We start from the raw sequence: 23199 nt of genomic DNA on the forward strand, positions 1-23199 counted from the left end.
TGACAGGTGTAAGGTGGTATCTCGTTGTGGTTTTGATTGGTATTTCCCTGATGATGAGTGATGTTGAGCATTTTTTCATGTGTCGGTTGGCCATCTGGATGTCTTCTTTAGAGAATTGTCTAGTCATGTCTTTTGCCTATTTCTTCACTGGATTGTTTGTTTTTTGGGTGTTGAGTTTGATAAGTTCTTTATAGATTTTGGATACTAATCCTTTATCTGATAATCATTTGACAATATCTTCTCCCATTCTGTAGGTTGCCTTTTAGTTTTGCTGATGGTTTCCTTCCCTGTGCAGAAGCTTTTTATTTTGATGAGATCCCAGTAGTTTATTTTTTTTTTGTTTCCCTTGTCTCCAGAGATGTGTTGAGTAAGAAGTTGCTGCGGGCAAGATCAAAGAGGTTTTTGCCTGCTTTCTCCTCGAGGATTTTGATGGCTTCCTGTCTTACACTGAGGTCTTTCATCCATTTTGAGTTTATTTTTGTGTCTGGTGTAAGAAAGTAGTCCGGGTTCATTCTTCTGCATGTCGCTGTCCAGTTTTCCCAGCACGACTTGCTGAAGAGACTGTCTTTAATCCATTGGATATTCTTTCCTGCTTTGTCAGAGATTAGTTGGCCATACGTTTGTGGGTCCATTTCTGGGTTCTCTATTCTGTTCCACTGATCTGAGTGTCTGTTCTTGTGCCAGTACCATACTGTCTTGATGATTACAGCTTTGTAGTATAGCTTGAAGTCTGGGATTGTGATGCCTCCTGCTTTGGTGTTCTTTTTCAAGATTTCTTTGGCTATTTGGGGTCTTTTCTGGTTCCAGACAAATTTTAGGATTATTTGTTCTAGCTCTGTGAAGAATGCTGGTGTTACTTTGATAGGGATCACATTGAATATGTAGATTGCTCTGGGTAGTATCGACATTTTAACAATATTTGTTCTTCCTGTCCAGGAGCAGGGAATCTCTTTCCATTTTTTTGTGTCTTATTCAATTTCTTTCATCAGCTTTCTATAGTTTTCAGTGTATAGATTTTTCACCTCTTTGTTTAGATTTATTCCTAGGTATTTTATGGTTTTTTGTGCAACTGCAAATGGGATCGATTCCTTGATTTCTCTTTCTGTCGCTTCATTGTTGGAGTATAGGAATGCAACTGATTTCTGTGCATTGATTTTATATCCTGCAACTTTGCTGAATTCATGAATCAATTCTAGAAGTTTTTTGTGGAATCTTTTGGGTTTTCCATATAGAGTATCATGTCATCTGCAAAGAGTGAAAGTTTGACCTCCTCCTGGCCGATTTGGATGCCTTTTATTTCTTTGTGTTGTCTGAATGCAGAGGCTAAGACTTCCAAATACTATGTTGAATAACAGTGACGAGAGTGGACATCCCTGTTTTGTTCCTGACCTTAGGGGGAAAGCTTCTCAGTTTTTCCCCATTGAGGAGGATATTAGCATTGGGTCGTTCATATATGGCTGTTATGATCTCGAGGTATGCACCTTCTATCCCTATCTTCTTGAGGGTTTTTATCAAGAAAGGATGCTGTATTTTGTCAAATGCTTTGTCTGCACCTATTGAGAGGATCATATGGTTCTTGTCCTTTCTTTTATTGATGTGATGAATCATGTTAATTGTTTTGTGGATATTGAACCAGCCATGCATCCCAGGTATAAATCCAACTTGGTCGTGGTGAATACTTTTTTTAATGTATTGTTGGATCCAGTTGGCTAATATCCTGTTGAGGATTTTTGGAATCCATGTTCATCAGGAAAATTGATCTATAGTTCTCCTTTTTGTGGGGTCTCTGTCTGGTTTTGGAATCAAGGTAATGCTGGCTTCATAGAAAGAGTTTGGAAGTTTTCCTTCCATTTCTATTTTTTGGAACACCTTCAAGAGAATAGGTGTCAACTCTTGCTTAAATGTTTGGTAGAATTCCCCTGGAAAGCCATTTGGCCCTGGACTCTTGTTTTTTGGCAGATTTTTGATTACTAATTCGATTTCCTTACTGGTTATGGGTCTGTTCACATTTCTGTTTCTTCCTGTTTCAGTTTTGGTAGTGTATATCTTTCTAGGAATTTGTCCATTTCTTCCAGATTGCCAATTTTTTTGGCATTAATTGTGCATAATATTCTCTTATTATTGTTTTTCTTTTTGCTGTGTTGGTTGTGGTCTCTCCTCTTTCATTCTTGATTTTATTTATTTGGAACCTTTCCTTTTTCTTTTTGATCAATCTGGGTAGTGGTTTATCAATTTAGTTAATTCTTTCAAGGAACCAGCTTCTGGTTTCATTAATCTGTTCTACTGTTTTTTTGGTTTCGATAGCATTAATTTCTGCTCTAATTTTTATTATTTCCTGTCTTCGGCTGACTTGGGGTTTTCTTTGCTGTTTTTTTTCCAGCTCCTTAAGGCGTAAGGTTCGGTTGTGTTTCTAAGATTTTTCTTCCTTCTTTAGGAAGGCCTGGATTGCTATACACTTTCCTCTTATGGCTGCCTTTGCTATGTCCCAGAGCTTTTGGGTTGTGGTGCTATCATTTTCATTGACTTCCCTATACTTTTTAATTTCCTCTTTAACTTTTTGGTTAGCCCATTCATTCTTTTTTTTTTTTAATTTTTTTTTAAACGTTTATTCATTTTTGAGACAGAGAGAGACAGGACATGAATGGGGGAAGGTCAGAGAGAGAGGGAGACACAGAATCTGAAACAGGCTCCAGGCTCTGAGCTGTCAGCACAGAGCCTGATGCAGGGCTCAAACTCACGAGCTGCGAGATCATGACCTGAGCCGAAGTCGGACGCCCAACCGACTGAGCCACCCAGTTGCCCCAGCCCATTCATTAATAGGATGTTCTTCAGTCTCCAAGTATTTGTTACCTTTCAAATTTTTTCTTGTGGTTGATTTTGAGATTCATAGCTTTGTGGTCTGAAAATATGCACATTATGATCTCTATCTTTTTGTACTTACTTAGGGCTGATTTGTGTCCCAGTGTATGGTCTCTTCTGGAGAACATTCCATGTGCACTGGAGAAGAATGTATATTCTGCTCCTTTAGAATGAAATGTTCTGAATATATCTGTTAAGTCCATCTGGTCCAGTGTGTCATTCAAAGCCATTGTTTCTTTGTTGTTTTTTTGATTAGATGATCTGTCCATTGCTGTGAGTGGGGTGTTGAAGTCTCCTACAATTATGGTATTACTATCGAAGAGTTTCTTTATGTTTGTGATTAATTGATGTATATACTTGGGTGCTTTCGCATTTGGCACATAAATGTTTATAATTGTTAGGTCTTCTTGGTCTATAGACCCCTTGATTATGATGTGATGGCTCTCTCCATCTCTTGATACAGTCTTTATTTTAAAGTCTAGATTGTCTGATATAAGTATGGCTACTCCTGCTTTCTTTTGTTGACCATTAGCATGATAGATGGTTCTCCATCCCCTTACTTTCAATCTGAAGGTGTCTTTAGGTGTAAAGTGGGTCTCTTATAAACAGCATATAGATGGATCTTGTTTTCTTATTCATTCTGTTACCCTATGTCTTTTGATTGGAGTATTGAGTCCATTGACATTTAGAATGAGTACTGATGCTTATAGAGCATCATGAGTATTACGATGCCTATTGAGTTGGAGTTTCTGGTGGTGTTTCCTGGTCCTTTCTAATCCTTGTTGCTTTTGGTATTTTACATATATATGTGTGTGTGTGTATATATAAGTGTGTATATATACACACACACATATATATTTACATATATACATATGTAATATACCTATATATACATATATATTTTACATATATATTTACATATATATGTTTGTGTGTGTGTGTATACACACACATACATACATTTTTTTTTTTTCATCTTTTTTCCCCTCAGAGAGTCCTCCTTAAAATTTCTTGCAGGGCTGGTGTAGTACTCACAAACTCCTTTAATTTTTGTTTGTCTGGGAAACTTTTATCTCTCCTTCTATTTTGAATGACAACTGTGCTGCATAAAGAATTCTTGGCTGCCTATTTTTCTGATTCAGCACACTGAATATATCCCACCACTCCTTTCTGGCCTGCCAAGTTTCTGTGGGTAGGTCTGCTGCAAACCTGATCTGTCTTCCCTTGTAGGTTAGGGACTTTTTTCCCTTGCTGTTTTCATGATTCTCTCCTTGCCTGAGTATTTTGTGAATTTGACTATGATATGCCTTGCTGATGGTCGTTTTTTGTTGAATCTAATGGGGGTCCTCCGTGCTAACTGGATTTTGATGTCTGTGTCTTTCCCCAGGTTAGGAAAGTTTTCTGCTATGATTTGCTCACATAACCCTTCTACCCACATTTCTCTCTCTTCCTCTTCTGGGTCCCCTATGATTCTGATGTTGTTCCTTTTTAATGAGTCACTGATTTCTCTAATTCTTAAACCGTGCTCTTTTGCCTTAATCTCCCTCTTTTTTTCTGCTTCATTATTCTCTATAAGTGTGTCCTCTATGTTGCTGATTCTCTGTTCTGCCTCATCCATCCTTGCTGCCGCAGCATCCATCCATGATTGCAGCTCAGTTATAGCATTTTCAATTTCATTCTGACCTATTTTTTAGTTATTTTGTCTCTACAGAAGAGGATTCTAATCTATTTCTGACTCCAGCTAGTATTCTTATTATCATGATTCTAAATTCTGGTTCAGACATCTTGCTTGTATCTGTGCTGGTTAAATCCCTGGCTGTCGTTTCTTTGTGCTCTTTTTTTGGTGTGAATTCCTTCATTTTGTCATTTTGAAGGGAGGCAAGGAATTAGTGACGTAGAAAAATTGAAATAAAAAAAATTAAAATTAAAAAAATATTAAAATTAAAAATTAAACACACACGTACACAAATTGAATAGATGATGCTAGATCCTAGGTGTGTTTTTGTCTGAGTGTAGAAAGTGTTGTGACAGAGAAAAAAAGGGGGGGGGGGAGAAAAAAAGGAAAATCGTTTGAGAATTTGAAAAAATGTATACACTGAGGTAGACTAAAATGAGATGATGGGGGTAAAATAGAATTTGAAAAAATATACACAAGAGTAAAGAATACAGTAGAAAAATTAAAGAAAAATATTTTTAATAAAAATTAAAAGTAAATATAATTTTTTCTTTTCCTGTATTCAATAAAAAAGAAAAGAAGCAAAAAAGACAAAAAAGATTAAAAAACAAACAAAAAAAAGAAATCGTTTGAAAATTTGAAAAAGTGAATACACTGCAGTAGACTAAAATAAAATGATGGAAGTAAAATAGAATTTGAAAAAATTTACATAAAAGCAAAAAATATATTAAAATTAAATAAAAATACTTTTAATAGAAATTGAAAGTAAAAATGAAGTTTTCTCTTTCTGCATTCAAGAAAAAGAAAATAAAAAGAAAAAATGAAAAGAATGAAAAAAGAAAAAAGGAAATTGAAAATTTAATTGAAAAGGTGAATACACTGAAGCAGACTAAAATAAAATGATAGAAGTAAAATAGAATTTGAAAAAAAATACACAAAAGTAAAAAATATAGTAATAAGAGTTAAAGAAAAATATTTTTAATAAAAACTGAAATTAAAAATGAATTTTTTCTTTTTCTATATTCAAGAAAAAGAAGTGTAAAGGAGAGAAAAAAAGAAAGATAATTGAATAGATCAGTCTCCTAATGGATTGAAGTAGGACTGAAATTACTTCGTTTTCCCCTAGAAGTCAGTCTATGTAGCACTTTATAGTCCATAAACTAAGAGAGCGGTGAGACTTGTGTTCTTGAAGAGTGAAGTTGGCCCAGTTGGGCAGGTCTCAGTGTAAAGCCTCTGCTCTCCACTAGATGGTGCTGCTAGCCCTGGGGTGGATTGCTGCGGTGCTCATAGGTGTGTATGTGCATGTGCAGGAGCGGTGAAAATGGCGCCACCCAGCTACCCAGTCTGTTTTCCCCATCCGCAATCAGGCACCCGTCCTCTGTCTTCAGCTCTCGTCCCCTTCCTGCTTTTTCACTCTCCGTGACCAGGGCCCTGGCAGTACCTCTCTCCCAAGTTTTATCTCAGATGCGGCTGTTCCCCAGCCCCTTTCTTCTGAAGGACTGTGGCTTTGACCCGTTCCGCCCCTCTGCTGGAGGATCTCACCAAGCAATGGCCGAATGTCAGCTGCACCCAGGAACGCTTGCTGGACCCTGCTGCTGCCTGTGCCCCGAGACTGTGGTCAGGTGCCTGCCCGCCCCAGAAAAAGTTCGTGAGATAGTGTAGCAGCAGCATTTTGGGGATTATGGAAAATCACAACACCAGGCTTCACCCTTAACAACCTTGTTCCAGCACCAGAGAGTGTGGCCGTTTTCTGGGGTCTGCCGGGACAAGGTGGCTTCAATAGTCTCTACCAAATGCCCTTCCAGCAGTGGAACCGCTTTTCCCCATGTGGCCCGAAAACCTCCTGGACCCCACTCTGCTCCTGGGGATTCACCTTTCCCACCAGAGCACCGCTAGGTATTGAGCTACAGAGTTGCAGACTTTGCACTCCCCTTGTTTACAGTCTTAACGGAATTTAAACCCTCTCCTTTCTCCTTTCTCCTTTCTTTCTCCTTTCTTTCTCCTTTCTTTCTCCTTTCTCCCTTTTTAGTTTAGTCCCTGTGGCTGTTTCAGATTTTCCACTTTCTTTCCAGCTGCTTTTGGGGAGGGGTGCTTTTCCCATATTCTCCCCCCCCCCTCCCCGCCCAGTCTTTGTCCTCTCTCTGCCTGCAAAAGCGGCTCCGTGCCCACCGCCAGCTTCTCTCTCCCCAAGTGCACCTCTCCGTGGCATGCACCTACTGAATTCTGTGGTTCAGGTTGTGCAGATTGTTGTGTTAATCCTCTAATCAGTTTTCTAGGTGTGTAGGATGGTTTAATGTTGGTCTGGCTCTATTTCATGGACGCGAGTCACACAAAAAACTTCCATGCTGTTCTGCCATCTTGGCTCCTCTGCTTTAAATGTTTGATGTTAATGTGTTACTAAGAACACTGGAATAAAAACAATAATACTAGTGCATATTATTGTTTTTGATTTCAAAAGACACAGTTTTCACATTTTACCATTTTGTTGCTTGCTGTAGCTTTTTATAGATATCCTTTTTTTTTTATAATAATGAATGTTACGTATTTTTTTGAGTCTGTAGGATCAATCATTATTTTTCTCTAGTCTTTTAAGATGGTAAATTATGTTCATTTATTGTTTAATGTTAAATATATATATGTACATTTCAAGTCTTTTTCATTTGTTTCTATATTAGGTTCATTGTTTATACCTTTAGGATTTAGCATGAGTGTTCAAGAGTGTTATTTTTCTTTTTTTTTCGTGTTTTTCTCATTAAGCTTTGCTGTCAGGAGTGTACTAGTTCATTACAGTGAGTCAGTTCTGTATTTTGTCATAGTATGTATGAAAATGCAGTTATTTGGTTTTTTTTCCACCAACAAAGTTGTCTGTTTATTTTATTTAAAAGTTTATTTTTCTTAATGTTAATAAGATTTTTGGAGTTTTAATTTATTTTTGAGTAAATTTTGTGAAATTAAATTTTTCCTGCAAGGTATCCAAATTTTTTGTTTATGGAGATAAAGTAGTCATGATATCCTTTGATGATGTGTTTAATGTCTGCTTCATTCATCATTATGTGGATTTTTCTTTTAGTTTGTTTTTAAGTTATTTATTTTGAGAGAGACAGAGAAAGTGTGAGCTGGGGAGGGGCAGAGAGAGAGGAAAAGAGAGCCCCAAGCAACTCCCTGCTGTGAGCTCAGAGCCCAACTTGGGACTCCATCCCAGAAACTGAGATCACAAACTGAGCCTAAATCAAGACTCAGACGCTTAACTGACTAAGCCACCCAGGTGGTCTGGATTTTTCTTTTTCATTATTAAAGTAGTTTATTGAACATTATTTTCTTTTTGTTAAAGTATGTTTTGACAGATGTTAGTCAAATTTACGCTAGATGTCAAAGAACCAATTATTCACTTCCTTTGTCTTTTCTATTATATATATTGTATTTTGTTAAATTGTTATCTTAGGTTTATCATTTCATTTTTTTTATATATATATTCCTTGGGCTATTCTTTGTTAATTGCCTATTAATCTTTTAACATGGATGGCTAAGGTGTAATTTTCACTGTGTCTTCTTAATAGAAACATTTGACACTGTTCATTTTTGTGCATATCCATAATAGCTTCATCCTATACGGTTTTTGGAGTTCTTTCTATTTTTAATTAGGATTTTTCCATGATTCATAAATTTTTAGATGTTTGATTATTTGATTTTAAAATTAATTTTTTAAACAGATTCTTTTTTATAATGTTTGTTTGTCTTGAGAGAGAGAGAGAGAGAGAGGGAGAGAGAAAGAGAGAGACAGAGAATCCCAGGCAGGCTCACCACTGTCAGTGTGGAGCCTGATGCTGGGCTCAAACTTGCAAACAGTGAAATCATGACCTGAGCCAAAATTAAGAGTCTGACGCTTAACCTACTGAGCCACGCAGGCACCCCTTAAAATTAATTTTCTTACGGATGGATTTTAAAAAGGCTTACCTTTAAAATACATACTTTTGGGGCGCCTGGGTGGCGCAGTCGGTTAAGCGTCTGACTTCAGCCAGGTCGCGATCTCGCGGTCTGTGAGTTCGAGCCCCGCGTCAGGCTCTGGGCTGATGGCTCGGAGCCTGGAGCCTGTTTCCGATTCTGTGTCTCCCTCTCTCTCTGCCCCTCCCCCGTTCATGCTCTGTCTCTCTCTGTCCCAGAAATAAATAAACGTTGAAAAAAAAATTTTTTAAATACATACTTTTTAATTTCTTGAGGTTTGCTTCATGAGCCATTGGCCAGTTTTCATGGAACTAATTTCTATCATAGCATTAGTTTTCTAGGCATCCTTGAAAAGAATATTTTCCATTTGTTCTGTGTCATTAATTCAGATTTGCAAATTATGTTGTTTGTTCTCTAACGTACCGATTTTTATTGTTTTTCTTGATTTATAAACTAAAGAGAGATGTATATGAAAAGCTAACCATGATGGGTTCTTTTTAAATTCTGTTTTGAAATTTCTGTCGGTTTGCTTCATGTATTTTGGAGCTGCCTCAGATGCATCCAAGTTTTGAAATGGTAAATCTTTCTGACCTACATTATGTTTCAAAAATTTTTTGGCCTGAGTTTGTATTTTATGGTGTTAATAAAAGCACACAAGGTTATTTGATTAACATTTTCCATATTTTTATGTTTGTGTATTTCTTTCTTTCTTTTTTTTAAGTTTGTGTATTTATTTGTTTTGATAGCAGGAGCAGTGGAGGGGCAGAGAGAGAGACAGAGAGAGAGAGAGAGAGAGAGAGAGAGAGACAGGGAGAGAGAGAGGAACCCAAGCAGGCTCTGTGCTGTCAGTTTGGAGCCTGATGTGGGGATCGATCCCACAAACTGTGAGATCATAACCTGAGCTGAAATCAAGAGTCAGACATTCAACTGGTTGAGCCACCCTGGCGCCCCTATTTTTCTTTTATATCATGTTTTAAATGGATGACAGTTGTTGGATTTTTGTTTTTTACTTCAGTCTGAATACGTTTGTCTTTAAATGAAGCATTTTCTCCATTTACAGTTATTATTACTCTTATTTTGGATTACTTTCTGCCATCTTGTTTAATTCTTTATGTTCATTCTACCTTTTCTATGTTTTCTTTGCTTTTTTTCTTTTGTGTTATAATTTGGTTTGTGTGATTTTTCTTTAAATGTTTACACTTCTGTTTATGTACAAGCTATATATTCTGTGTGGTTTTCAGTTATTGTTATCATAGACATTTTTAACATCCACACTTAGTATTTCAAAATCAAGTCAATTGGGGTGCCTGCGTAGCTCAGTTGGTTAAACTTCCAACTTCGGTGCAGGTCATGGGTTCAAGGCCCATGTGCAGCTCTGTGCTGACAGCTCAGAACCTGGAGCCTGCTTCAGATTCTGTCTTTCTGTATTTCTGCCCCTCTCCTGCTCTCACTCTGTCTCTGTCTCTTTCTCAAAAATAAAAAAAAAAACTAACATTAAAAAACAGAAAAGAAAAATTTTCAAAATTGAGTCAGTTAACAATTTTACATTCTTCCTGAACAATTTGAAGATCTTAGAACATATTACTACATACACACTTTTCCCACTCACGTGTGACTTTTATGTCTATCCCATTTGTTTTTAACCCCACAGAACAGCATTACTTATGTTTTATACAGTGTTTGCCCTGAATAACCTGTAGGTTGCCTTTACCTTGTGTTCAGGTCAGTACTCCTTCATGCAAATCAGATGTTCAGTTTGAATACTTTCCTTATGCTTGAAAAAATGTAAATATCTTGGTTCTTCTGGTGGCAAACTGAAGATTTTGTGTAATTGAAAATGCCTATATTTTACCCTAGTGTTTGGAAGTTATTTTCTCTGGGAATATAATTCTAGGTTGACACTTTACTAAGCACATTTATTTGTTGTTTTGGTTTCATCCCTGCTATTGAGAAGCCAGCTTTTAGTCTTATTGTTATTCCTGCTTTGGAAGTTTGTCTTTTTTCTTTTCCTGCTCTTAAATTCTTCTCCTTATTTTTGTTGCTCTGAAGTTTTTCACTATATTGTCATAGTGGGTATTTTTATTTATTTATTTATTCAGCTCTAGATTCACTGGATTCACTTGAATCAAAAGAATGGAGCCGTTCACAATTTTTAGAAAAGTCTTCAGTAGTTATTTATTTTTTTTTCAAAAACTGCCTTTCTCTCTTTTCTCCCATTCTTGGACTCTAATGTTCTAGAATCTTTGTTTGCCATGTCTTAAATTCTTTTTTATATTTTCATTTCTTTGTCTCTCTTTACAGTCTACACACACACACACACACACACACACACACACAGTAGTGAAATATACAGAGTGCTAATGTAGATCAGTGATTTAGTTCAGCCATCAGTTTTAAAATTTAATTTATTATATTTTTTATTTCAGTAAGTTCCATATGGTTATTTTTATAATTTCTTATTTCTTATTTGTGTTGCCAGTTCTGCCTTTTCCTCTTAATATATATTTGATGTTCTTATTTTTCATGCTTGAGTATTTTATACTTCATATTTTAAAATGTATTTTGAAACAGACTTACCTGTGTTGATACAAAGTCCTTGATGGCAGGGGTTTTGATTATTTTACTTGCTACTCTGTTTCCAGAGCATAGAAGAGTGCCAAATTGAGGACACTTAGTAATCCTTTGTTGAATAAATTAATGATAAATTATACTCTGACGTTTTCAATCCTGAAGTATTTGTGTGTCTGACTCCCTGCCTGCTTTTTCTCTTGGTTCTTGCTCATAGTACTTTGCTTCCAGGTAAATCTGATTATTTTTGATTTAAGTGCATTTTTCTTGAAACTTTATTTACAAAACGTGTTTTCCTCCTGAGAGGATTGTGTTTATTTTTGGTAGCTTCTTGGACTCACTCCCAATCTGGAACAACTGTAAGCTAAGTTACTGGCTTTCTGTTTTTTGGACTACCTCTGTCATATGAATTCAAGTTGCAGTATCTACATGCGGGAGGGTTCTATTCATTCTTTTCTTTTTCCCCTCCTCTTACCATCATCAAGGTTCAAGGCAAACAATGTCCTTGCTAGTGGTTTTGAGAAGGCATGTTTTTGTTTAGTCTATCTGTACATTGGCAGTTAATTTCCTAGGTTGGTCCTGTTCAGTAGAAGTGTAATGTGAGCCATTATACATAAGGTAAAATATTCTAGTAGCAACATTAAAAAGTAGAAAGAAAAGTCTTAGTCATATTTTATTTAATGTCATTTTAGTAGGTAATATTGAAAACATTAGTGAGTGGGGCACCTGGGTGACTCAGTTGGTTAAGTGTCTGACTTCAGCTCAGGTCATGATCTCACTTTTCTTGAGTTTGAGTCCCACATCGGGCTCTGTGCTGACAGCTTGGAGCCTGGAGCCTGCTTTGGATACTGTATCTCTCTATCTCTCTCTCCCTCCTCCACTCGTGCTCTCTCTCTCCCAAAATAAATAAATTAAAAAAATTTTTTAGAAAATATCAGTGAGCATTTTACATTCTTTCTTCATAAGAAGTCTTTGAAATGTGGTATTTTACACTTAGAACACATCAATTCAGGCAAGGTTTTTCTTGAAAACACTTCCTGTGTGTATATGTTTTTAAAAATTTATAGTTGAAAAGTAAATTTGAGTACACAAGCTTCCCAGCCAAGCCATATGTTTTCAAATAACCTAATTGAGTATGGGTTTTTATTTTATTTTATTTTATTTTATTTTTTTATTTTTATTTTTTTAACATTTATTTATTTTTGAGACAGGGAGAGACAGCATGAATGGAGGAGGGTCAGAGAGAGAGAGGGAGACACAGAATCTGAAACAGGCTACAGCCTCTGAGCTGTCAGCACAGAGCCTGACGCGGGGCTTGAACTCACGGACCACGAGATCCTGACCTGAGCCGAAGTCGGATGCTTAACCGACTGAGCCACCCAGGCGCCCTGAGTATGGGTTTTTAAGTTAAAATTAATTAAAATAAAGTACTAATAAAAATTCAGTTTCTCAGTTTCACTAGACAGATTGCAAGTACTCCATAGCCACATTGGCCATTGACTGCTGTATGGATAGTACAACTCTCTGGTTTTACTTTATGGGGGCTTCTTGGACTGTCTAATCCTACATCGTGGGCAGGTGCTACTTTTTTTCTCATGTCCCTGAGCAACATGTTGATAACCGAATTTCAAGCCAAATTTCAAGGCCAACCATATTATGGTAAATGGGTTTATAGAATATTTGCATTCATTGTTCCTCTTTCTAATTCATATTCAGGCTTTTCCTTATTTTTAGGAAGAGAATGGTGTTGAACTATTTAAAACCTTTTTGTTGTTGTTGTTGTTAGGTTACAAATATATTTTACTTATTTATTTTTTTAAGTTTATTTATTTTGAGAGAGAGAGAGAGAGCAGGGGAGGGGCAGAGAAAGGAAGAGAGATAGAATCCCAAGTAGGCTCCGTGCTGTCAGTGCAGGGACCAGTGCGGGGTCATGAGTTCAGAACTCATGAACTGTGAGATCATAACTGGAGCTGAAATCCAGAGTCGGGCGCTTAGCTGACTGAGCCAGCCAGGTGCCCCATGGTTAGGTAATAAATATATTTTAAATAATTTATTTTTTTAAATGTTTATTTTTGAGAGAGACAGAGAGAACGCACGAGAGTGCGCAAGTGGGGGGTGGGTATGGAGAAAGGGAAACACAGAATCTGTAGCAGGCTCTAGGCTCTGAGCTGTCAGCACAGAGTCCCACACGGGGCTCGAACGCATGAACCATGAGATCATGAACTGAGCTGAAGTGGGATTCTTAGCCAACTGAGCCACCCAGGAGCCCCTTAAATAATATTTTAATACTCGATCCTGCATTAAAAAACATTGTTTCACTGGGAGAGTCCGTGATAGTAGGTGGTCTTCCGTTCTTTCTGCACAAGAAGTTTGAGTCATTTCATCTGGAGGAAAACACAGAAATGTTTATTCCTCAAAAATATTTAACAGTAGGGCACCTGCCTGGGTGACTCTTTTGGTTAAGTGTCCAACTCTTGGTTTTGGCTTGGGTCATGATCTCACATTTCGTGGGACCGAGCCCCACATTGGGCTCTGCATTGAAGGTGCAAAGCCTGCTTAGGATTCTACCCCCACTCTTTTTGCCTCTCCCCCCCCCCACCTAAAATAAATAAACATCTAAAATATATTTAACTGTAACATCTCAAGTAATTTTAAGTCTTAAGAGAAATATGATTTAAATAATAAAAATGTGAAAGGACTTGCCATTTAAATAGGCTATTTCATACCAAAATGTGCTGCAAGATATGACAGTTTACTCATTGTTAAGGTTAGTAATGGATATCCTATTTGCTGTACTTGAAATATTGAACAAGTGGGAGATTCCAAATATTTTTTTTAATTTTTTTTAACGTTTATTTATTTTTGAGACAGAGGGAGACAGAGCACGAATGGGGGAGGGTCAGAGAGAGGGAGACACAGAATCTGAAACAGGCTCCAGGCTCTGAGCCGTCAGCACAGAGCCCGACGCGGGGCTCGAACTCACGGACTGTAAGATCACGACCTGAGCGGAAGTCAGCCGCCCAACCGACTGAGCCACCCAGGCTCCCCTCAAATATTTTAAAATAAAAATAGCATTCATCAGGAAAGGTTAATTTATACTCTTTAAGAAATAGCGCCTAGACTTTCTTCAGGGTGACTTTGGTAGTCTTTCTCTTTCATGGAAGGTAATGAATGTGATGGAGGATAAGTTTCTTATAATCTCTCTTACTTCTCTGACTGATTGCTCTTGCTCTTTATGGGTTAATGCTAACATTCTTTCAGTTCTCATACCTGGAACTCTTTATTTGTGGTACATGGTACACACAGAAGCATGGAAGTCTCTGTTCTTGTTTTTTTTTTTTTAATTGAAAACATTTTTTTAGAGAATGAGAGCATGCAAGTGAGTGGGGAGGGGGCAAAGGGGAAGTGGCAGAGAGGAGGAGAGAGAAAATCTTAAGCAGGCTGCACGCTCATAGCAGAGTCTGATGTGGGGCTCTGTCCCACTACCCTGGGACCATGACCTGAGCCAAAATGAATAGTTGGACACTCAACCAACCGAGCCACCCAGGCACCCCTGGAAGACTTTGTTTTAAAATGAGGTTAGTTTACCCAAATGGTAAAAACTTGGGAGGTTTATTATAAAACTCTGTGCAACAGAAAACATATAATGCCTGGGCTCTTGAACACCCAGTTTTCTAAGTAAACACATGGAGTTTTTATAGGTTGAAAAACTAGCAATAGAGTATCATAAGGCATTTGACAACTAATTCATTTGCCTAACATATAACTTAGTGGTAGAAATAAACTGATGTCTATTATAGAAGTGTCCAGTTTCTTGGTACAGTTTGTATCATTTATTTATGCCATTAAAAATTGTTCCATGAAGTAGGTTTACATTAGATAGTCCATTTGTTTAATAGTGATTTATTGAGCAGTTACTATATAGGTAAGGTGCGTATTTGTAAGAGATACATAAAGAAAAGACATGTTTCTTTTCCTGATGGAGCAAAGTGAAAATGTGCATTTTAAATTATACACACCTAAACACATGAAAGGCCTAGGTTTCCCAAACACATGAAAGGCCATAAATACTTTTTGTTTTCATAAATACTTTTTAATAATTTCTGTCGGGGAGAAAGACCTTCCTCTGCCCTAAGGTTCTTCTAGCTGGACTTAGAATCAAATTGACATGAGACAGATTAACAGAAGAGAATCAAATTTCACAGGTGTACATCTGGGGAATCCACACGGACACGGAGTTCCAATCATGGTGCAGTGACAGGAAGCTTTTCTGAGCTAAGGGGAGGGGTAGAGCCTGGGGGTACAGAGAGGAGAAAAGTCAGTAACCAAAAAGGTGAAAAGAGATGTTTGGAAAAAGAAGACTGTTCTGTTATCCAAATGAGTTCCTTCTTAGGTCAAGTGGAGTCAGTGTTAATATTTCTCTTCCTGGTATAGGCTCTCCTTTTCAGTGTAAATTGAGGCCGTTATCGGGGAGGCAGAGTGCCTTTCCTGCCTCTGCTGGGCTTTTATTTTAACTCCACACGATCTTCATGTCAAAGTGGCACATTTGGGGGCAGCCTGCCGGAGGCCCCTATACTTGGTTATACACTGTGAAGTTTCCTTTTTCTTTTTTCTATGAAGGTGGGTATCTTTAAACTTAACATCCAGCTTCTTCCCATGTGCTGAGGCCACATGTAAACTGGTAACTACTGTATCTCCTGATTTTCTTTTCGTTGCCTTTTAGCCAGAAACCATCTTCTTTTCTTTCTTCTTTTTCTTTACATTTCTATAGCATTGTTCCCATGTCTCTCATAGGCCATATTTCTTACTGATTTGTATTTGATTTCTGTGTACTCATCCAATTTTCTTTGCAGCTTTTGAAGATCCTAAAGTCAGAATCCATTCTCAGCCTTTGGTATTCCAACTTTGAGAAAATGAAAAAAGCACCAGAAACAAACTTTATATAATTTTCCCTTACATGTAGACAAAAAATATTGCTCTCTCAGTTGCACAGTACAAACTAAACTCATCTAGCATTTTTGTCGGCAGGAAAATTGCAGAAAGTGGCAATTCTCATTTTACCCCAAACCAGCTTTAAATCCAGTAAGAAATAAGGAGGCTTGTGGAAGCTAGAAGTAAATTTGTAAGTTATTGTCGTCAGATAACTATAGTTTTTTTTTCTTGTAGTTAGGCCTTCACTAAAATGACTAGGACAATACCTAATAGAAGTGCTAAAAGCAAAAATTTTTACATATTATAAAACTTACATACATTTATTTGCAGCACTGTTGTTCCCTGAATGATTTCTAAGAGGTAGGAAAGGGAGAATTGCTTACAAGAGGAGAGTCGTTGGAGATAGCACAAATTAAATCTTGGTAACAAGCCAACACCAATATTTTACTTTGATAAAATAGCTTTTAAAAACATCTAACTTTCCGATTTATTGGTGCTTAATTAAAAATCCTACTTTTACGGTTTCAAAAGACACTGAAGATCAATACTTACATAGTAATTCAATTTGTAAGATCTGTGAATAGATACAAAATAAAATAAATTTGGATACTTTGAGCAATTTGAAGCATCATCAAAATATACAGAGTTGTGTTAGTTTAATGCAAATAACACATATTTATACTTTCTTTTTTTCAACGTTTTTTTTTTTTTATTTTTATTTTTGGGACAGAGAGAGACAGAGCATGAACGGGGGAGGGGCAGAGAGAGAGGGAGACACAGAATCGGAAACAGGCTCCAGGCTCTGAGCCATCAGCCCAGAGCCTGACGCGGGGCTCGAACTCACGGACCGTGAGATCGTGACCTGGCTGAAGTCGGACGCTTAACCGACTGCGCCACCCAGGCGCCCCACACATATTTATACTTTCAACATTGGCATTTATAAAAAGCTAGTACTGAAACTTAGACCCTGGCTACATTGTACTTTTCATCAAATTAGTAGTCTCATTCTTACAGTGTCATTATTTTATCTGAAACTACTTCTTTTTAGCCATGAAATGTAATTTAAAATCAGAAAATGTGCTTTGTATTCTCATAATCAAATTTCCTAATATTTGTCACGTTTAAGAAATAGTGTACAAACACCATAGTTTTTCTTTAAGCAAATTATCATTGCAAAAGTTACTTTTCTCTGGTTATTGGAAGGTATTTTCTATTAGTGTAATGACTAAGCGTTTCAAATATTCATTGGGAGAAGGAAAAATTTACATGTTGTTGATAATAGACCTATTTTTCAAAATGACAAAGGAAGTTGTGCTATCTGATAAACATTTTATTAAAAAGTGGAGTGGAATAGTAATATAACAGCTTTTCTCTCCATCCTGAATTCAGGTTTTCTGTTTTCCCAGTTAAATCTCAGGGGGAAGTCCTTTACTTGGGTAATCCTATATCCATGAGCCCTTTACATTGTTTAACCATGTGTATTGAGACCATTATGTTTTCCCCAAGAGTGTTTCAACTTTGTGTGAGATTGAGGAGTTTAGGCAGAATGTAAACGTTTTGGGAAATATCACACATAGATATGTGAAAGGTTCAAAGGCTGCATGCTAACTGAAATAGGGAGCCAGTTTCCAAGTCATTGCAAAAGTCACTATGTCAGTAGGAGTGGCCTTTGGTTTTGGTCAGAGCTCTGCTAAATTTAATTTATCTGAATATTCCTCTAGAGTGCATATTTATCAGAGTACATAGACATTAGTTGAAAGTATTTGGAAAGGAAATGGACCTGATGGAAAAATAAACTAATCTAACACCACAGTGTTGAAACTAAACAACATTATTGGTCACTGTGAATTTGTATGTGCCTGTTTTAGGGGATGATGTGGGAAAGGTAAAAATCAGTCTATATAAGCACTATTCTTCTAAAATTATGTTTCATCGATATGTTATTTTTTAACTTTATTAAAAAATTTTTTAAATGTTTATTTTTGAGAGAGAGAGAGAGAGAGAGAGAGAGAGAGAGAGAGAGAATGTGAGCGGGGGCGGGGGCGGGGCAGAGAGAGAGGGAGACATAGAATCTGAAGCAGGCTCCAGGCTCTGAGCCGTCAGCACAGAGCACAACGTAGGGCTCAAATTCACAAGCCGGGAGATCATGACCTGTGCTGAAGTCGGACACTTAACCAACTGAGCCACACAGGTGCCCCCATGAATACATGTTATTAACTGTATTTTTTAGTACCATAAAACATAAAAAAAGGAGTTTTACAATGTATTCTCTTTGTAGTAACTATTTTCAGTACTAATTTTCAGTAACTATTGCATGAAGGCTTAATGTAAAATTTGTTCTTTAGTTAAGCTATTATTAAATATACCTAACACTTGTGGAAATATTCATTGAATTCACACAATTGAAGATGAAAAACAGTTTTTAATAATTTAACAGAAAACTAAGTGAATATAAGATTTAAGAAGATCATAATTTCTCCTTTTTAAATGCATAGTCTATTTGATATTGAACCAAAAACGTTTAATCTTTATCAGTCAAGACAAATTGAATTAATTTTAATCTTGCAAATTGAATTAAATTTGTTCCACAGTGACACAATTCAACTTAAAAACAATTTTGGAAATTTTACTTCCAAACTCCCTATTTTTGACCTTGCCCCAACGATAGGTTCTACAGATAGTACTAGGAAAAAATTGAGTTTATTGCTTAACCAAATGCACATGTAGGGCTCATTAAAAATGATAGAAGATCTCTATTTGATTTTTCTTTTATATTATTTTTAAATTTTTATTTATTAAAAAGAAAGGTGGGGGCGGTAAATGAATTTATTATCTCTAAGACCTTGGTTTCACCATTATTTACCATAATAATATTCTCCTCTATTCCACAGGTTAGTACATAATTTAGCTTCTTGAAATGTTACCTTGATCTCTAATTTAATTACAAATTTCTACATGCAACCTATTATGAATTGCTTTTTAGTATTACATAATCAGAATTAAATATTCAGCTAATAAGATATAAAGGGTTCTATCAACTTGAAGCAGAGTTATTTTATGTATTACTTTTATATGAATTAGAAGGAGTCTTGTGAAGTTTTGGTACTTAATAAATGATTTCTATAAATCAAGTGTATTTCTGAAAGTTAAATAAATAAATATTACCAAATATTTATTTCATAATTAAAGACACATAATTGATAAGACTAAAATTTGTTGTCTGGAACACTATATACTGCTATAATATCTTCTCAGATTAGCTTAAACACATTGGCTATATTAGTGAATTTCTATAATTAGTTTGTTAACTTATATAGAACTGGATTATTTTCTGTCATATATATATTGCTTATAATGTAATGTTAGTTGAAAAGAGTAGAATTTAGTATTGAATTATGCAATTGGGTCTGATAGCAGATAGATCAATTAGATAAAAAAATGGATAAATGCCCGTAAACTGCTTAGCACAATGCCTGGTGTGTAGTTTGTCCTCAAAAAATATTAATTAGTTATTGCTTTATATAAGTTTGTTATTAATAATAATAATTATTGTATGTACCATGGGGAGATATAATAAAATAGTTATTGGGCATTTACATCATTAAACAGACTATTTTAAAAATGTCGTATGGTCCGTGTTCATAAAAGAGGACTCAGTTTCAGAAATTTTTAGCAGGTACAACAGAGTATATTTTAGTTAAAATGTATTTGTTACAGGATACTTTGCAATTTAGGATTTGGAAAGGTGGTGGCAAAATTACAGTTGTCAAAATGGTGATTTTCAATAAGTACTATAATTAACATGCAGTACTTCCAGAATGCACGTGCTTCTCAGCAGTGGGCCATGACTCACTTGTATTTGCATATAACCAATGCATGTTAGATATAAATGTCCATTTATCCTCAGAGTAAAAATAAAGAAAATTTTGCCTAAATAGGTCCATTAATTGAAAGACCTTATCAGACTATATGTTCTATATAAAATGTTGGCTTTCTGTTCTGCAGAGAGCGCAGTTTTCTGTTAATGTTTATGTTATGTGCTATTTCAAACCTAGCCTGTGTCAGGTTGTGCAAACAAGTGGAGAGTTCCTTCTTTCCCTTGATTCCTGAAAAAACAGACCAAGAATCCTCTTTAGGCATTTGGCAAATGTGTATAACTCCTCTTGAATCCACCTCCCGTACTCATACCTTTGTCAAGAAAGCACCAGCGGTTCATCACCCACTAGTAGATGTCCAGAGAGAACTGTACCTGAGAGTTCTACTAGTCATTCATGACCTGCATGCCACATCGTTCTGCCTGAGTGCTTAGCATTTGCTCTCAGTAGCTTGTGCTCAGAAGCTTATAATGGTGCCTGAGCTTTCATAGCTGCCTCTGGGTGCCTCTAATTGGGGTAGCTTCTAGGCTCCTCTCCTGCCTCTTTGATTCATGTCTGTTTTGTGTGGTTTTTGGTCAGCACCTTCCTTGAATTTTAACACATCATATTTGCTGCACCTAGAGAGTACTTCTGCCTCTAGATCTAGAAAATAAAAATAAATTTGCTCTCTGAGAGACCAACCTCCGGTCTTCCCATGAAAGAATAAGTACTACTTCGGGCAAATGAATATTGGGAATTGCTCAGCTATCAGGATTTTTTTTTTCCAGCTCTTCTAAACAAGTAATTCATCAGTTTATTAGTCCCATAACATACATGCGTTTTTCTAATCTTTGACAAAAGGTCAGCACAGTGTTTGTCCTTTTAATAGAACATGTTATTGAAAATTTCAGTTCATCGATTTTTCTTTTCTGTGCTTAAGTGCCCAATTTACTGACTTAATTTTCAGGTCCTCAAAAGCAGGAACTACTTTTCGTCTCTCTTCCTTCCTTCCTTCTCCCTTCCCTCCCCTCCCCTCCCCTCCCCTCCCCTCCACTCCCTCCTTCCTTCTTTACTTCCTTTCTTCCTTCCTTCCACTTCCCTGTATAACTAGTTAAAACTTGATTGGTGAGACATTGTAAGCAGAGTTGGAATTTATTTGATAAGATTTTGATCAGAAATTCTAGAATTTGCGAAACACTAATATTTAGGCTTTCAGTAGATGCGCCTCACTTTAAGGAAAATATTTTGCCTTATCAATTTATTCTGTATGAATTATTTAAGGTGATGACATTTAATGCAATTGGACAAGATAATTCTTATCAATTTCTTTCAAGGTGGGAGAAAATCATTCTGAAGATGATTCTTAGACATTTTAATTGATATTTTAAATACAGTGCCTCTGAGGGAATCTGGGCCTCAAAAGTGTTTGCTGCAGCATTAATTTTTAGTTTAATTCAGGAAATCACATTGAAAAATAGTATATAGTGTTTCTCATTAGTGTGGTATTTAGAGTAGCCCACAGTATACATGGATTCCCATAGATATTTATCTAAGAACCTTTGCTTTTTCTCAGACAGTAGTTGTTGCTGACCGTTGCAGACCAAATGGAGTCTTGTTCCAACAACATTTGCTTTGTCTTCTCTGTTTTCCATGCTGTGATTCTAGATTGAATCTAGAATTCTGCATTGTTCTGCATCACTAACCGTTGGTTTCAGTTAGTAATAAAGTTCTGGTTCACAGCTGCCTCTTGCCCAAAAAGCCCGTATGTTTCTCCAAAGTGTTGTAATAGTGAAGCTAATTTTTGCTTTCATAGAACCAGGCTCTACTCTTTTGGAATTTAAATGACAGATGTGCTGGGTATAGTTTAGCTTCTTGAATATGACTGACCAAGAATGTCCCTGGCTCTATGTAAGAGCCCTTTAATATGAGATTATGATGCTTGAAGAAAGAAGGTGATTTTTCAAAAGGTGTTGCTGTTTAACTCCTAAATTCATTCTAGACTCCCAAATTTTTCTTTTTCCTTTTTTTAAATGCTTATTTATTGTTGAGAGAGAGAGAGAGAGAGAGAGAGAGAGAGCGAGCGAGCACAAGCTGGGAAGGGGCAGAGAGAAAGAGAGAGAGAGAGAGAGAGAGAGAGAGAGAGAAAGAATCTCAAGCAGGCTCTATGCTCCAAGCTGTCAGCACACAGCCTAACGTGGGTCTTGAACCCACGAACCGTGAGATCATGAGCTCAGCCAAAGTCAGATGCTTAACCAACTGAGCCACCCAGGCGCCCTTGAATTTTTTCTATTTTCAATTTTATTTAATTATATTTGTGATTTATTTCCATTTTGCATGGTAATATAAGTTATTTGTAATAGAAGCCAAGCATTGCTGAAACTTGCAAGGTAAAAGAGTAAAATTTTAATTCTCCAGGAGAATTTTCTCTGGCACATTTTTGGTATGCACAAGTTGTATGTATTAAGTGGCATGTGGATATCAAGATTGCTAGTGGAATCCAAGTATCAAACAAGCTATTTTTTTTTTTTTCTCTCATGGCCCTTAAATTTGCTCAGTATGATTAGTTTTTTTCTTACATGGGAGCTTAGGAAAGTCCATGAACTTTGGTGTTATTTTAAGACACAGAGGTCAGTCTGGATTCAAAATACCAATTCCATATAATAGTCAATACCTCAGTTTTCATTCAGAAACAGATGTCATGTTGCCTTCTTCCAGCTAAGGCTGCAGTGGGGGAAGTCTAGAAAGGTCTGGAAAATGGTTAGGATACTGCCAACTTGTTCTCTATTTCTCATGAGTATCCTCCACCATTCTTTCTTAGGGGTTTCTGGTACCGATCCCCTTTTGGGTTTGGTGCTTATGGTAGAGGAAGTAGCGGAGTTAAGGAGACTGGGAACAGCCATATTTGATGAGCACTGTAGTAAGCTAGCTTAATTTATAAAGAAATATTTTTTCATTACGGGGCACTTTGTAAGTTCTTCAGAATCTCTCCATCCTCATAGCTGGGTATTGAGAATTCTCCATGGGTTCATACTTCTGCACATTTAGAAGCAGAGGCCTGGTTGCTTTTATTCCAGACATAGTTTCGTTTCTGAATGTCATATTTGTATAGCAGACAACCTTGGAAGATAGAGATAGTGTCTCCCTAAGAGTAAAGGACATTATAAAAAACTTGGGTTCCTTAAACTCAGGGCTGAGTAGGAATGTATCCCTTCTCCAATAGATTGCATTTTTAACCCCTTGACTTTATGATTCAGTGGACTGTCATGATAGTTGTGGTATCATGGTCAGATACTTAGTCTTTACTAGAACACCCAGAGTTGTTCTTTAGTAAGGGTCGGGGGTGGGGGCACTCCTATGCTCCTCAAACTT

The 23199-nt window shown here is 36.6% G+C and overlaps 1 protein-coding gene and 1 long non-coding RNA gene across 6 annotated transcripts in view; one reads left to right on the forward strand and one right to left on the reverse strand.

The window, feature by feature from the left end:
* The window catches only part of PRR16 (proline rich 16), a 953840-nt gene that overhangs the window by 141498 nt on the left and 789143 nt on the right, over positions 1 to 23199 (forward strand). The window lies entirely within an intron of this gene.
* Positions 14845 to 21467, reverse strand: LOC109499926. Its single transcript, XR_002157508.3, has 4 exons — positions 21388 to 21467; positions 20165 to 20493; positions 16529 to 16550; positions 14845 to 15947 (listed from the first exon to the last, which is right to left on the reverse strand). It is a non-coding gene; the product is annotated as an uncharacterized LOC109499926 (long non-coding RNA).

Source organism: Felis catus, chromosome A1 (genome assembly GCF_018350175.1).
Source record: "Felis catus isolate Fca126 chromosome A1, F.catus_Fca126_mat1.0, whole genome shotgun sequence".
Classification (NCBI taxonomy): Eukaryota; Metazoa; Chordata; class Mammalia; order Carnivora; family Felidae; genus Felis; species Felis catus.